Source organism: Ornithodoros turicata, chromosome 2 (genome assembly GCF_037126465.1).
Source record: "Ornithodoros turicata isolate Travis chromosome 2, ASM3712646v1, whole genome shotgun sequence".
Lineage (NCBI taxonomy): Eukaryota > Metazoa > Arthropoda > Arachnida > Ixodida > Argasidae > Ornithodoros > Ornithodoros turicata.
The window spans coordinates 65038661-65054559 of NC_088202.1; the positions used below are offsets into that span (position 1 = coordinate 65038661).

Sequence of the window (15899 nt, forward strand, 5' to 3'; positions counted from 1 at the left end):
TATTGATGGGCCGACCAAGGCCCCACAGTCATAGAGCAGTAGGCCCGACGCAGGGGAGGATCCAGGGAAGATCATCGGGGGGGGGGGGGGGGCACTAAAAAAAAGAGAGAAGACGGGGGGGTCGCCATGTAAGACGGCGAGCTGCTGCGCTTTCATTTCACACCAGAACTTTATTTATGATCTACATGTTGCGAAGCTTAGGCGAAAGGCGCACACGGGATTGGCGGGAAAACGGAGCGTGCGGCAGGAAAATCTGCCGGAATGGGGGGTAGAGGTATGTCTCGGGGGGGGGGGGGGGAGGCCCTTCCTGGATCCTTTGTTTGTTGCTCGTATTTCCCACAACGGACAGTGAGCACGCCGTTTTCAAGCGCAGAAATTTCCCACAATGGAACAGCGTTTCAAAATGCGACAAAATAGGGAGAGGGAGAATCATAAAAACTCGCAATATGCCAGAGACTACCAGAATCAAACAGCTCACAAAGAAAAGCAATTGCATTTATCGTATTGCCAACTCTAGGATGGGACAAGCGTAAGCATTTCTTTCCTGAGGAAGAACAGATACAATACATAGGTTGTCTAGCGAGCTTCCACAAATTCGAGAGTCCTGTTCGCGTGTGAGTCAAAATCAAGGGTGAGGTGTCTAAGTTTAATTCGACGTGTACACAAACAACACTGAAATGAGGAATTGCTGGTCGTATTAGCTCACCGTGAAGATAATGTCTCTGTTTCTTACTGATTTTGGTTCGAGACAATCTCCTGGCCAAACGAAAGTCGAACTTATGAAGTGCTACACCATTCCACGTTTCCCTCTCCCCAAGGTTGATTTGGCGCTCTTTGGCCCAAGCTGCCCTTGCGCCATAAAACCTTCAATTACCCAAAGAACACACGCGGTCCTCAGGAGGTCCCCACAGTGTCATCGTGTCCTCGTCCTTCGAGGTTATCCTCAGGACGTCCTGAGGATAACACTCTCGGACTGTCCTTTAAGAGTCATTCCGGTACGTCCTGTGCCCGTACCTGTGGGTAGCTAACGGGACGAGAAATATTACTTTGTTTAGTTTACCTGTTCAGACTCTCTAAACACATTTGTTTTCTTCTTGGGCCGATCCTGGGACCTAATTGACATTTTTCTGAAATAAAGGGTGGTCCAGGGTAAAATTCTCTGCATCTAAAAAGGATGACTGTCTATGATAAATGGAGCGCATTACTTGTGGAATGCAGAGAAACGCGCGATTCTGTCACACTGCTTTTGACTTTCAAAGCTCCTACCTGAACGTCTCAAACCAAAAGGAGTAAGAAACATAGACTTTGCATTGGTGTGGACCTAATACTTCAATGAATTCCTCACTTTGAGTATTCTTTCCTTGCGTCATCGAAAGAAACATGGATAGCTCACCCTTCGTTTTGTATTACAGGCGAGCAGGACTCTCGAATGTACGGAGGATCGCGTTATAAGCAATAAACAGTGTCTGTTTTGGCTTCGGAAGAAAATTCTAGAACCTTTCGGAGTGGGTTTCTCGGACTTCGTGCCCCTGACATGATTTTTTTTTGCGTCTTTTATATTTCTCTCTGCTTTCTCTTTAAACCGCTGCACTATATGTCCGTTATGAATTGTACTAGAAACAAACAGCGAGATTGTATTGCGGAAGTTAATTAAGATGTATGGAAAAAGAGAAGTTATCAGGACTGCGTCTGGTTTCGTATAAATTATACGCAGAAAAATGAGGTACAGGTGGGTGCAGGTGAAGTCGTCCTCACAAGCTCCTGCGAGTGTTCCAGGTTGACACCCTGAGGATGTGCAGGTGACATGACCGGAAGTCCCACTTTAACACGTAGGTAACACTGGGAGGACCAGTTGATAACTTCCTGAGGAAGTCATCGTCGTCCGGGGTTGACATCCTGGGGACGATCGCAGGACGTTTGTGTTGTTGGGGAAGCAGCGTGTGCGCAGTACTCCGCTCCGTGCTTCGAATAGCAGCGCACTTCCACGGTCGTTATCATAGAGGTGGTGTTCTGCCCGGATCTCCTGTTTGTATCGGATGTAAAGGTGGAGAGCAAGCTTTCCTTTTCCATTCAAAAAGTTCCGCTTTTGCTACTTTTTCTCTCAGTTCCTCCACGGTGTGGGAGGCAGCACTTGGATATATCACAGGGGTAGGCAGGGCATACTTCCAACCAAGTCGTCTTGTTCGTAATGTCCACTTCGTTGAAATACCGTTAAGGTGCAAGGATTTTTAGACTTACCGCCATCTCCCCTCTTCCATGTTGCATAGCCGTGTCTCGAAGCAGACTTTGCTTGCGGCTTCCCGGGCCTCAAAGCTTGACCAGCCAATATCCCCCGTGATGGCCTCGTTGGGTGTGGCCCTGTGCACCTTTAAAGCCATTCTGCCCACCTCGCGTTGCTTCCTTTCCAGAAACTCCCGTGTTGTACTTGACAAGCATACCACTGCATTTGCGTAAGTCAGGCCTGGCACCACCACTAATTTCCAAACCTTCCGTACTATACTTCTAAGTAGCTACCCAACAAACCAGAGATGTCCCCTGAACACCCATGTGATATCCTGGTGGTTTGAACGTCGCAGGGAGTATGCCACAAATCCCATAGACATCATCTCTACGTCCAGGGGACAAAAAAATATTCCCCTGTTGCACATTCCACGAACATCCCACAAACGTACAGTAGACGTCCGTGGGATATTGACAGCTTTGAGATCGAGACGCCGCATGGATGTTTATTGGGAGCTTGAAGTTGCTTTTATCATCTTCAAAGCATATTTTGAAACATTTTGCGAGAGTTGTAGGGGGTGGGGGGTGCTGGTGTCGGCACCATTAACGGACCCGTAACTATACCCAATAAACCATTCATATCCATAGGACATCCCTATAAGGTCGCGAACGTCCTCAATATCTGGACAACCATGCGATATCTACTGGATGTCTCAGAACGACATTCGCGTTTCAGTTTTACCCAGTATATAACATGTCCTAGGTACATCTGCAGGATATCGCGCTTTTGATATTTGACTGGAGGAAGCAGCCTGGAGATCCCTGGGATATCCATGGAAGATCCACTGGGCAGCGGTTGAACCCCAGACAACCATCAACGTCCTGAGGACATCCATGTTTTGTCATAACATCCAGATCCATGATGGATGTCCAGCTGACATTCCATGGATATCCAAAAATATCCATAAATTTCCTACATTCATCCAGGGGTGACGTTGCAAGAGGGATGTCCCCTGGATGTCCTGTAGATATATCTTTCGGACGTGCCGTGAAATTGACAACGAGGCTAACAGTTTTAAGGTGTGGTGCATTCTGGTCACAGCTAATATTAACTACATGCCTGAAATTACATAATGTAACATTTTGTTGCCCAATATTAGCAGCTATGTTCAGTTTGGATTGCCGTCGTGCGAGAAATATTACTCCAGCTTCATTTATTCAATACCTCCATAAATTAATGTGCATATAACTGCGACGGTATCAAATCTGAATACACGCTAGGTTCGCTGGAATCAAAGAGCAAGAAATGTTGCCTGCTGTCCACTGCTGAGCGTCGTCTGCTACACTAACTGCACCGCCGCGACCAAGGCAGAAAGCGCCATGGATATCGACAATAGCGCCCACATTCATCATCATCATCATTCGCTCGCCTGTGCCGGCGTGCTTTCTCCAGTGGCTCTTTCCGTTGTGCTGTTGCAAGTTTGAAGGTGGGCTTATTAAATGTGCACGAAGTTGCCGTGATGCCGAAAGTTAAGGGTAAAAGGTGTGTGTACATGAAGGCACTATACGGGCTGGAAAAAAAAGGCTCCATGCGATTTCGGCTGACGCCCTGAATACGCTACGCGAGCAACAGGAGTGTTTTGCGTCTTGTTCACGGGATCAAGATCAAGACCTTTGTGTACATGTTGATTGAAAGTGATGAGAATTGTGTTCTCGGCAGTCCCTCCAGTCAGCCACCCGTCGCCGAGGAGATTGAGGAAACTTATTCGTCGACGTCAGAGAGTACTGAACAACAACTTGATTGTGAGATGATGAATGGCGTCCTAACAGTCCGAACTGTTCAACAGTTTGAAACACAAAGTACTCAATGTGATTTCCAAGGCAGAAGAGAGTCGAGCCCGGCTGTACATGGTATGTTCACGCCAAATGTAAATGAAAGATCGCATATTTTTACTTCTTTGAGGAAGTGGGCCGTTGAGTGTATAGCATATATGCTTTACATTAAGCATATGCTATCAGTGCCATATCAACCCGAATGATGTCGTTCTGGCTCGTGACGTGGTGGGAACGGGAGGCGTACGCCTTTTTTGTACCACTTATCAATTGCATAATTGATACAAAAAAGGCCACGCCTCCGGTTTTCAACAAATCAGGGGCGGGAACGCTGTCATTCGGGATTAGCAGGCTATGAGGTAAAGTTCGTTTTTAAGAGTGTGCTGGTAACAATCTTGTGTCAGATTTACTTCAGTCTGCTCAAGACAAATTATTGTTGATATAATATTGTAATCATATTTTGAGCCGATATTCTGTGAATAGTGGATTGAAATTTTTGCCAAAATTCAGTTGGAGCCTGTCTAGGCAAGGGAGCGCGCTATCAAGCGAAGTTTGTACCGTAAAAGTTGATTTGAAAAATTCCTTTGTTACACTCCAAAGACAGAACTTCACCACATAACACGCTCTGCGCCAACCATGGCCACGAACGATAGGGCTAGCCTCTAATTCCAAGAGAGAGGAGGGCGTACGCCTTTTTGTGTCAATTATCATATATCCAAATTGACACAAAAAGGCGTACGTACCGCTCTGTCATCGAATCAGAAGCGACAACCCTATCATTCGTAGCAATGGTTGGCGCAGAGCGTGCTACGCGAGGAAGAGATGTTTTTCGAGAGCGTAAGGGAATATGTCTACCAAGACGTGGCAAACATAAAATGAAACTCAACAGTGTCCACCCTGTGTTCCTTTCTACTGTGCTTTTTTGTGTGAAATTTTTGATTTGGAGTATCGTTACACGTACCAATAAAAGAGAGAAGTAGTGTTTTAGAGAAGCAAATGACGTAGGGTACCGTCATGGGGTGGTGATTTTCCTACACTCTTAGATATGAACTTCATCGCGTAGCACGCTACTAGCCAACCATCATCTCGAACGATATCGTTATCTGCCCTGATTTGCTGAAAACGGGAAGCGTACGCCTTTTCTGTGACAATTACGAACATCATAAGTGTCACAAAAAAGGCGTACGCCTCCCGTTTTCAATAAATCAGGGCAGATAACGATATCGTGTGAGAATATGGCTGGCTAGGAGCGTGCTATGCGGCGAAGATCCTTTTTAAGAGTGTATATCTGTAAATGTGTTCTTATATGCTCACATAATTTCAACTTTTTTTTTGTTTTAGCGAGCTGTGATAAACAAGCTACAGTTCATTCTGCACTATGTTACATTTACTTCATTGAACTGCTCCTTGTGATTACAATCTCTAAGAACTTTATTTATTTATTTATTTCTTCATGTAAGCACAAGCTGTGATATTTACTCACTTCCATGAAGTTTATAGAAGTATGTCACAAGGGTATAGTGACATTCCTAGGAATGTGATGTCATGTGTTTGCTGAATAAATTTGACTACATTCGTTAAAGACTCTTGGTGTGTCTTGTACTACCAGTTATATTGCGAAACATATATTGCAGACATTACAACATTATACACAGAAACATGATTGTCTGGGAGTATTCCGATCGGCAACTGTGCATTGTTTCAGGATAAGTGAGCTCGTGTATATAAGGAGTCTAATACTAGAGCATACTTCCTCGAATAACCTAGGTGTAATTCAGTGGAGCCAGCATGTAATTTGGCAACATACATAGCGTGATAGTCACTGTAAATCACATTTGTGAGGGTGGGCTAGGATGACCGTACAACATCCTTGAAGCGTCAGTAAGGACATCCACTGGACTGACCTGGGACATCTATGGATGCAACTTTGGCAGTAAATTTGACGTCCACGAGATGTCATAGGGATTTTTGTGGACATCCCTAGGATGTCCAGACGTCCCAAAACGAACGTCCACAGGATGTTCCTGGAACGTTGGTGGTTGTCTGGGTACGTCACAGGAACATCGCCAGGATGTCGCCTGGAGATATACTGATAAATGTGAAGTTTATGACATCTTGTTCCGACAGCCACATTTTTGTTGTGCTGAAGGCAAGCAAAAACTTCTGTAAACGCTAAGGGGATATGAGGGAACAGGTAAAATCGTTATATATTTTTATCGTTCGCGTGCTTCTAGCCGTGAAAGTATTTATCTCTGCATAACGCTCGCCAAGCAACAGTGGAATTCGATCATTTTTACAGCTCCACTCAGCAGCTAACGACATTATAGACACTTGTCGCTTGAATTAAAAACATAAAAATAAAAAAGATAAACGCCCAGTCGCTTGAATTAAAAACACAGTAGTTGACAAGAAGGAATATCAGAAACGGTACTGGTTATACCATGACTCTGCAGATGCACGGGTTAATTGCCAAGAAGCACCCACTCACCGTTACAAATGTATCACGGCGCAGTACACTTAACGAATGTGCACCAACAACTTGTATCTCAGTATATGCTCTGGCCATTTTGTCAACAGAGACTATTGTGAATGCTCTGGTCTCCCTTTAAATCCGCGTACGCGGTGGAGGGGACAAAAAGGGAGTCTGCTCTTCTTCTTAAGGTGAGAGCACCTTTGTTAACCTGGTCTGCCTTGGTGGACCGTGTGTCGGAGTCTTGCCGAACGCTGGCGGGGCACACTACAGCTCCTGGAATTTTTTTTCCTGTTGTTGTTCGAGGCGTTTATTTCAACAAGCACGCACAAGATGACAAACATGTAATAATTAACATATACATAATATGTTTGGTAATAATACAGGGGTGTGATTGCTGCGCCGATTGCGCATTTCTGCGCCGCACGCAAGGTCCTGCTACATTCTGCTACGAAATGCCGAAATGTTGAACTCTCTGCGCCACTGTGCGCCCATTTCGATGGTTTTCCTCGTTTTCAAAACTGCGAAAAAGGGAGTCTTGGCTTGTATTGGCTTAATTATGACGCTGACTACCACAACTGCCTTGGTCGACTATCCAGCCAGTTCAAGCCACGCTAAGCCATCTAACTGATCCAATCCAAGTCGAGCACTCTGCCGTGCCGCCGTGCATTGCATTGCGTTCACATGGCTGTCAGGTTGTGCTTGCGGTCAACGAACTTATTGAAACGCATCGCGGAACGAGCATATGGCGTTGTCGAAACTAGCAGGTAATCAGCTCATCGATTTCTTCGTTGCAACGTGACTTTTCTAGCTGATATCACTGCCGAACGCGGCTGGACGCCTCTTGAGTACGCGTCGAGCGTCTCCCGGTCACACTTTCTGTTGACGCCGGTGTGACTGGCATGTCCGACCTATTTTCGAGGGCTTGGTCTTCGTGCAGCCTTCGTGAGCCTTGTTGCAGTGTAGCTTTTTTTTTTTTTACGGAAGTGTCTCTTGCACATGTTGATACATGAGCATATGGTGTTCACACTTCTGTTTGTAAAGTAATGCGTAATCATTTCACGACATTCTGCAAACGATCATTAGCTAGCTCGCTTTTCGTCGATATCTAGAAAACTAAACGGCAGTGGTATCGCCCCGCTATTATGTTGTGCTTTTATTTTTAAAACGCGCTTTCGTTCTAATTCTTCCCCATGAATTCAATTGGTAACAGTTCGAAGCACCAAGTTCAACCCTAGCATCCTCGACGCAATCGACGAAAATGGCGACGCCATATCTTCGTGGTGCCGTCCTGGTGCGAAGAATGATGCGTATTGCCTTATTTGTGATAAGACAATCAACTGCTCACAACATGGAGTTACGGCTGTCAAACGTCACGCACTTACGAATCGTCATAAAGAAAACTGCAAGAAGCACATGGATACATCTGGATCTCTGCAGAAGCCTCAAGCAGTTCAAGCAAGCTTGGACTTTTCTACAAAAGTTGGGTTGTCAGAAAGCGATAAAGTAGTGGCAGCAGAGACTATGTTTGTTTTGGGCCTAACGCTCAACGGCATTCCCTTTTCATGGGCCAACACTGCCACGTCTCTTTTTCCAAAGATGTTCACAGACTCTCGCATAGCGGGTCGGTTTTCGTGCATGAGAAACAAAGCCTCTTACATTGTTTCAGATGGACTGGGGCCATACTTTAAGAGCCTTGTGATCGAAGAATTGAACCAGCCCGGTGTGTTTTACTCTATTTCAATAGACGAAACGCCTGTGATAGAACAACGGTGTCAGCAGATGGATGTTGTCGTGCGGTATTTCTCAAGTTCAAGAAATCAGGTTGTTGCGGAACATCTGGATTCTCTCCGACTTGGTAGAGCAACATCTGATGTTTTATTTCAGAGACTCACTGAAGCAATACAATGTTTGCCAACCAACACATTTTTGTGTTTCTTCAGTGATGGTCCGAATGTTATGAAAAGCCTGAAGAAAAAACTGAAACAAGTGAACTCCTCCCTTCTCGACGTCAGTGAATGCTGCCTTCATAAAGTACACAATGCATTTGCACAGGGACTCAGTGCTTTTGATCCATCACTTGAGGCATCGGTTATAGATGTGTACTACTTTTTTAAAAACTCTGCAGTTCAGAGCGAACTCTTAAAGACCCAACAGAAGGTCATGTGCCTCCCAGAAAGTGTTTTTCTGAGACATCTTAGTTCCCGATGGCTAACTCTCGGAACTGCTGTGGAGCGAATCATTGAACAATTTGAGGCACTCAAGGCTGTTGTGACATCCCCAAGCATTGTGTCTCGCACGTGTGGATCGTTGCAGAAGCGTTTGAAAGAAGCAATATCTAACAAGACTTTTTACGCAAATCTACTGTTTGTGAAAAATGTGTCTGAAATTTTCACTGATTTCCTGACATTGTTTCAAGGATCTGAACCACTAAGCCACATGCTTTATGAGGAGATGATTCGATTGATCAAGAGAGTATGTAGTCGATTTTTGAGAAGCGAAACCTATTCTTCTCTATCTGGAAAAGCACTAAAATCTCTGGAGCTGGAAAAGGCCTCTGGTTGAAAGTCCAAGCCAGAAATTGGAGAGGACACTGAACAAGCGATCAAGTCTTGGTCCCCTGAAGAGAAACAGCACTTTAGGTTGAGAGCCCGAGCCTTTTATTTGAAGTGTGCCCAATACCTAATATCACGACTGCCACTTGAGAACAATGTGCTGGAAAGTTTGCAGTGTCTACAGCTGAAATCGTCTGACAAGGACAAAGGTGCACATCTTTTCAGACAGCTTGCTAAGTCCATGCCCCAAGTCATCGAACCACGTGACATATCTAGATTATTGGATGAGGTAGTCCGCCTTCAGCTAGAGGACATGAGCTTTGAAAGTTTTGATCGTATAGATGATTGTTGGGCCCAGGTTTTCAGGTTGACCAACATGGATAAAACTAAAAGATATCCTCTTGTGACAAAGGTGGTCAAAGCAGCGCTCTGTATTCCTCATGGAAACGCAGATCTGGAGAGAGGTTTTAGCGAAAACAAGCATTTCCTGAAAGAAAGGGCATCTCTTGCGCCTGAGACACTAAATGGTATACGGCATTGTTCAAGCTATGGGAAGCGTTTTGGTAGTGACCCCACACGCTTTAAGGTCACACAAGATGTTGTGAAATTTGTGAAAAACTCTTCGAAAAGATACCGTGAACGAGTTGCTAGCGAAGTGTGTCTGGCTGGAAAGCGTCGTAAGAGTATGGAAGAAGCAGAGCAGCAAGCTGCCAAGAAAAATACAGAACTAAAACTAAAGAATGATGTTGAAAATGCACGAAGGATGTTGTGTCATGCCGAGGATCTCATTACAAACGGTATGAAAACAAAAAACTTTGGGGACATAGAGAGCGGGCACACCCTACTATCACAAGGAAGAACTAAGCTTGCAGCGGCCCTGGCAAGTCTAGGAGAGGAGAAAAAGGTGTAGTGCAATAGAAACAGGTTCCTAGTCACCTTATTGCAGACACTACAGTTTTGTTGTTTTAAGCAGAGTTTTTATATTGTATGCCATTTTAATAATGTGTTAATTAATAAACGTTTCGTAAAACATCAGTCGCACTGGACTAATGTCGGTTTATCGTGCTGCTCCGAAACTGGTTTTTGCTGCTCCAAACAGGCATTTTCTCTGCTCCGTTTTCTGCTCCGAAATGGCGAAGTCCAATCACACCCCTGTAATATGTACTTTCCGTTTATAGCAGCGTTGCGTCGTCATCTCAGATGTGTATTAAACTAAAAGTAAGTAAGCATAAGTAAATGTTAAATTTTAAGTCAGAACTATTTGTGACATCCAATCTGTGTCCAGTTATCCACTAAAATACCTTGCGGGGACATATCTGGGATGACAAAGGAGGGTTAAAATGCATATCTCACGGACGTCCTGTAGATGTAAGTTGGATCCTCACGAATCTCCAGCAGACATCCAAATATCCAGAATGAGATATCACATAGATATTGCCTGGATGTAAATGATTTACTGGGAAGTGGCGCCCATACAGGTACGTACGGGCGGAACATGTAACAATTTCCACTCTCCCGAAATCCCAGTAACATCCGGCATACCGCAAGGCTCTGTTCTCGGACCTCTGCTGTTCCTCATCTATATCAATGACTTACCTAGTTGTCTAACATCAACCGTCCGACTCTTTGCAGACGACTGCGTCATTTATCGTAAAATCGCTTCTCCTAGTCTGGGGAGCGAGGTGCAAGGTTGGTATGCTACGCAGACTGGGCAGGTGACATCAGGGACCGTAGATCAACAAGCGGCTACTTCATTAGTCTAAGAGGAAGCCCTGTTTCGTGGTCCAGCAGGAAGCAGACGTCCGTGGCGCTTTCATCGACAGAGGCTGAATACGTCTCAGAGGTGCATGCATGCCTTACAGAAAGTGCTGTGGCTGCGACAGTTGCTCACCGACTTCGGCCGCAGCATGGACGAGCCGACCCAGCAAACCATATATATCCAGAAAACGTCTACAAGATATCCTATTTCGGACGTTGGGATATCCCACGGACTTTGCCACAGAGCCCATCTACATCCCCGATACGTTCTGTGGACTAGCACTTCTTTGTCATTTGTAGATCCTGCGAATATCCCGGGAACGTCTTTTTAGGATATATGGGCGTACGTGGGACATCATGCAAGCAGGTCCAAACATGCACTTGCTTTTAGTTGTACATATCTGGCATGACAACACCACTCTGATATGTATGTAAATATATATGTATTTGCATACGTATTATGTACAATGTTAATTTTTACGTGAGTGTGTTGAAATAAATGCCTCGAACATCAACAACAGGTCAAAAATTCAGGGAATGTAGTAAGCCCCGCCAGCGTTCGATCAAACTCTGACGTACGGTCCACCAAGGCTGACCATGCTACCACACGTGCTTCCACCCTAAAAGGAAGAGCAGGCTCTCTTTTTGTCCCCTCCACCGCGTACGCGAATTTGAAGGGAGTATTCACAACGGTTTATGCTGACAGAACGCCCAGAGCTTATACTGAAATAAAAGCCGTTGGGGCAAGTTCGTTACGTATTTGGGCCGTGATACACCTGTGACGGTGAGGAGGTGCTTCTGTGGAATTAACCCGTGAATCTGCAGAGACATGGTATCATCAATAACGTTTCTCACATTCCTTCATGCCAGATACTGTGTTTTTAATTCAAGCTATTGTCTAAAATGGGATTAGCTGCTGAGTGGAGCTATAAAAGTGATGAAATTCCACTGTTGCTTGACGATCGTTACGAATATAGATAAATACTTTCACGGCTAGCAGCACGCGAACGATAGAAATATATAACAATTTTGCTTGTTCTCCCCATGCAGTTAACGTTTACAGAAGTTTTTGCTTGCTCTAAGCAGAACAAAAATGTGGCTTTCGGAACAAGAGCCATAAACTTCACGTTTATTAGCATATCTTCAGTCAACGTCCTGGCGACGTTCCTGTGACGTTCAACCAGTGCCCAAAATCTCGTGTACTGGATCTTTCATGGGTATCCAAGAGATCTCCAGGCTTTTCCTCCATTCAAATGTCCAAAGCGCGATATCCTACAGACGTACCCAGGACATCTGTGATTTACTCGATAAAATAGAAACGCGAATGTCGTTCTGGGACACCCCACAGATATTGCATGGATGTCCAGATATTCAGGACGTTCACGACCTTGTAATGATGTCCTAGGGATATTAGTGGTTTACTGGGGGCGTGTTTGCTCGAAGACAACCAGGGTTGCATCAAGCTGTCGGTTAACGAGGGCATTAGCGCGAGGACGAAGCACATCGACGTTCGTCATCATCATCTGCGCGACCTAGTTCACCACAGAGTCATCGACCTCCAGTACGGCCAAACTATAGCGAGATGGTCACTTACACATGGACATTTTTACGAAGCCACTGTCGCGAGCAAGACTTCAGAACCTCAGGGGCCGTTCAGGCCTCGTTGATGGCTAGTCGTCGAGGGGGGGTGTTGGGGAACAAACGACAACATCATTTTGGTACGTGCGCATCTACGCATGCGCACCCGCCCACGTTTTCTCATTCTCAGTAAACCTGTTGCACCCGCACTGTTCGGCCGTCTGTCATTGCAGATCCAATATAGTCCCATACCATCCCATAGTAATTCATAGAGTAGGCATAGTCACAAAAAGTCAATTTAAGGCTGTAAACAAGGAGATAGTCAAAACAGGTCATAAATCACGCCAGTAGTCCCATACCATCCCATAGTAGTGCATGTAGTAGTCATATCATAGCCTTAAAAAGTCCATTTATATGTGTAAAGAAGGAAATAGTCATAGCATGTCATATATGATGCAGGTAGTCCCAATCATCCCATAATAATGGATAGAGTAGTCCTAGTCATAAAAGTCAAATTATAGGCCTAAGGAAGGAAACAGTCGAAACAGGTCATAAACCATGCAGTTAGTCCTATACCATCTTATTGTAGTGCGTAGAGCAGTAATTGTCACAAAAAGTCAATTTATCGTTATAACCCCAAGAACACTCGCGATCCTCAGGACGTCCTCAAAGTGTCATCGCGTCCTCGTCCGTGATGGGATGTCCGGAGGAGATCCGGAGAGAGTCATCATGGGATCTTCCAGTGATAGTCACTTGCGTACATCCTGCGGCCGCCAGCCGGAGGACATATATAGGAGAAGTAAATTAGTTTAATATTGCAATGTTCATTTCTATGCCTGCACCCATTAATTAGTGTTTCGGTTTGTTTGTCATAACCAAGTTCAACCAAATCAGCAGTGATCATTTATAAACTACAAAAATACTACGAAGCGAAAATACGAAAAATACAGTCGTACAAATACAAATTGAATGATTTCAACGGATACTGCATGCACTGAGTTCGATGTGCGACAAAATATAGCTTGCTAGACCATCCCAGCTCATTGTGATCTTGTTGCCATGAACATCCGTGCAACGTCCCTGATGGGATGCTGGGATGGGATGCGTGGGATGGGATCTTCCACGGAACTGCTCCGTGCAGCATCCCATCAGGGACGTTGCACGGAGCAGTTCCGTGGAAGATACAGAAAAGTGATGGCATATTACAGCGCGTGCTTGACTTTCGGTGGATGTTTTATAAATCATCTAAGTAGGAAACACGGACGTTACCCTCATCATCCAAGGAATTCGTCACTGGTGCGTTGCTTATACATGAAATTGAATTAAACTTAGGTACCTCACCCTTGGTTTTGACTGCGATGCTAGGAGGACTCTCGCACATGCGGGAGTTTCTACAATATATAGTTTGTTTTATCTGCGAAAGGAAATGCCACTGTTGGATATTCCTTTCAAAGTTGGCTGTCTTAGTCTTACACTTAGTGGCATGTGGCCTTTTATATTTTTTGCTTTTTATACCACGGCACCCATTGTCCGTCGTCGAAAAACAATCAAAAATGAGAGGCGGAAAATGACAAGCTGGTGGCCGAGGTTGGAAACTGCAAGAGACAGAGTGCGTTTCCACTGTAAACGTCGGCACACTTCTAGAAGTGAGAAGTGAAAGCAGATTTACTGGAGCAGATTTACATGATCCTATAGTGCTCCTGAGAGTATCCCAGTCTTCTCCCCAGGTGTTGTCCCTAGGACCATCTCTGGAGTCTCATTCTAACATTTTCTAACAAATTGAGGATCATGTGGGGATATTCCCAGGATGTCACTGCTGTCCCGCAATGACATCCTCAGGATGAGTGAGGGATGTCAGCGTGGTCTTGGGGTCGCGGTCCATCTTGCGCAGACAAGACACGTCCAGTAGGACATCCCTAGGACGTCCGATGGGACATTCGGTAAGACATCCATACGACGTCTGGTAAGACATCCTTAGGATGTGCAGGTGATATGACCGGGAGTCCCACTTTAACACGGAGGGAACACTGGGAGGACCAGTTGATAACTTCCTGAGGACGTCATTGTCGTCCGGGGTTGACATCCTGGGGACGATCGCAGGACGTTTCTGTGTTGTTGGGGTACACGCACACACCCTCTCCCCAAGGAAAACCGAGATTGGACCAAGCTTGGCAAAAGTTTGGCTGGCAAACCTAGCCATGCTTGGCAAGTGCCAACGAGCTGGTTTTTGGCAAGTAGCAAGTAGTGGTTGCAAGTAGTGGCCAACGAGCTGGTTTTTGGCTGGTTTGGCTGCTCCCTGGCCGACGGCTTGCCAAACCTCGCTCTGCCTAACATTGGCTGGCCCAAGAGTCGTTGGCCAACTGTCATCCGACTTTTTGACAACCGTCAAAGCGTCTTGTCTTTTTTTTTAGTAGCAGCTGCATTGTTTTAGGGTTTGTTTGCAGTGTAGGACCGACATTGGCCCGCCTATATTGTGCAAAACTCTCATTAGCACGCCCGCAAATCGCCGCACAACGTCGCTCGCCAATAACTGTGAGCGACATCATACTGACGTTGGTCCAAGGTGCAGTGGCCGGCTAAGTCGCTTACCGACCAAAAACCGACCACTGGCCGATTGTTGGCAGTCGGCACTTTCCACTTGGGATATCATCCTTGACTCGAATGACATTCGCACCACCCAAAATCGGATTGCCAGTTAGAATTTATCTCGCACCATGTTGTGTTTCACATTCCTTTTTTGTAAGGTCATTTGGGTCATTTCCCAGGTTTAGTCGGAAAGCGTTCAGTACAGAACTTTTTTCCTTCTTTTTTGTGAGTCATGCTTCTCCTCCCCCTCAAAGGGGACAAGGGAGCACCGATGACATACAAATTGCCTTGTTGTCGGGGGCGTACTACTGGTCGTAACGCAAGCAAAGGCTGGCCTTGCGGCTATATCAGGGAATATCCGGGTTTTGAGACGTTTACGTCGCCAGGTGACCGTGATACAGCTGTCATTGTCGGCAAGTTCCGCAACATAACAGTAAGCGTTTCTTGCAAGGCAGCTTCGCATTCTTTTTTGTCAGTGTATCGTTTCACAGCCGACTCTTTGCCTCCGGGTTTCGGACATTAAGTTGGTATAAAACAAAACGGGGGAAAAAAATCAGAATTGTTGGCAAATCACAAAATCCGAAAAACGCCCTCCGAATGTGCAAAAAAAAAAAAAAAAGAAAAGAGAAAATCAACTCCGACAATCGGAATCCTAGCAGTGACATACCAGCTAGGCCAAGTTTTCACCCTTAATACGTGTTGGTTCTGACTTCTGAGTGTGCATGACGAAACATTCAAGTATTGTGATTTATCAATGATTCTCTTTCTGTCGTACCTTGTCTCCGCAGGTGCTGAACCAACTTCATGTCATCGGAGTTCGTACTTGCCTGTCGGCGTCTCCTGTAATATAGTACTCTCCTCATGGACTTTCTGTTAATAAATGCCATCATCCACTGCGA

General features: G+C 45.4%; 1 protein-coding gene across 2 annotated transcripts in view; it reads left to right on the forward strand.

Annotated features, from left to right (window-relative positions):
* The window catches only part of LOC135385510 (RNA-binding protein 42-like), a 162427-nt gene extending 146528 nt beyond the window's left edge, over positions 1–15899 (forward strand). For both annotated transcript variants that reach the window (XM_064614859.1, XM_064614858.1), the window contains exon 8: positions 15789–15899. The gene's annotated coding sequence lies outside the window, so the exon portion shown is untranslated. The remainder of the gene's footprint in view (positions 1–15788) is intronic.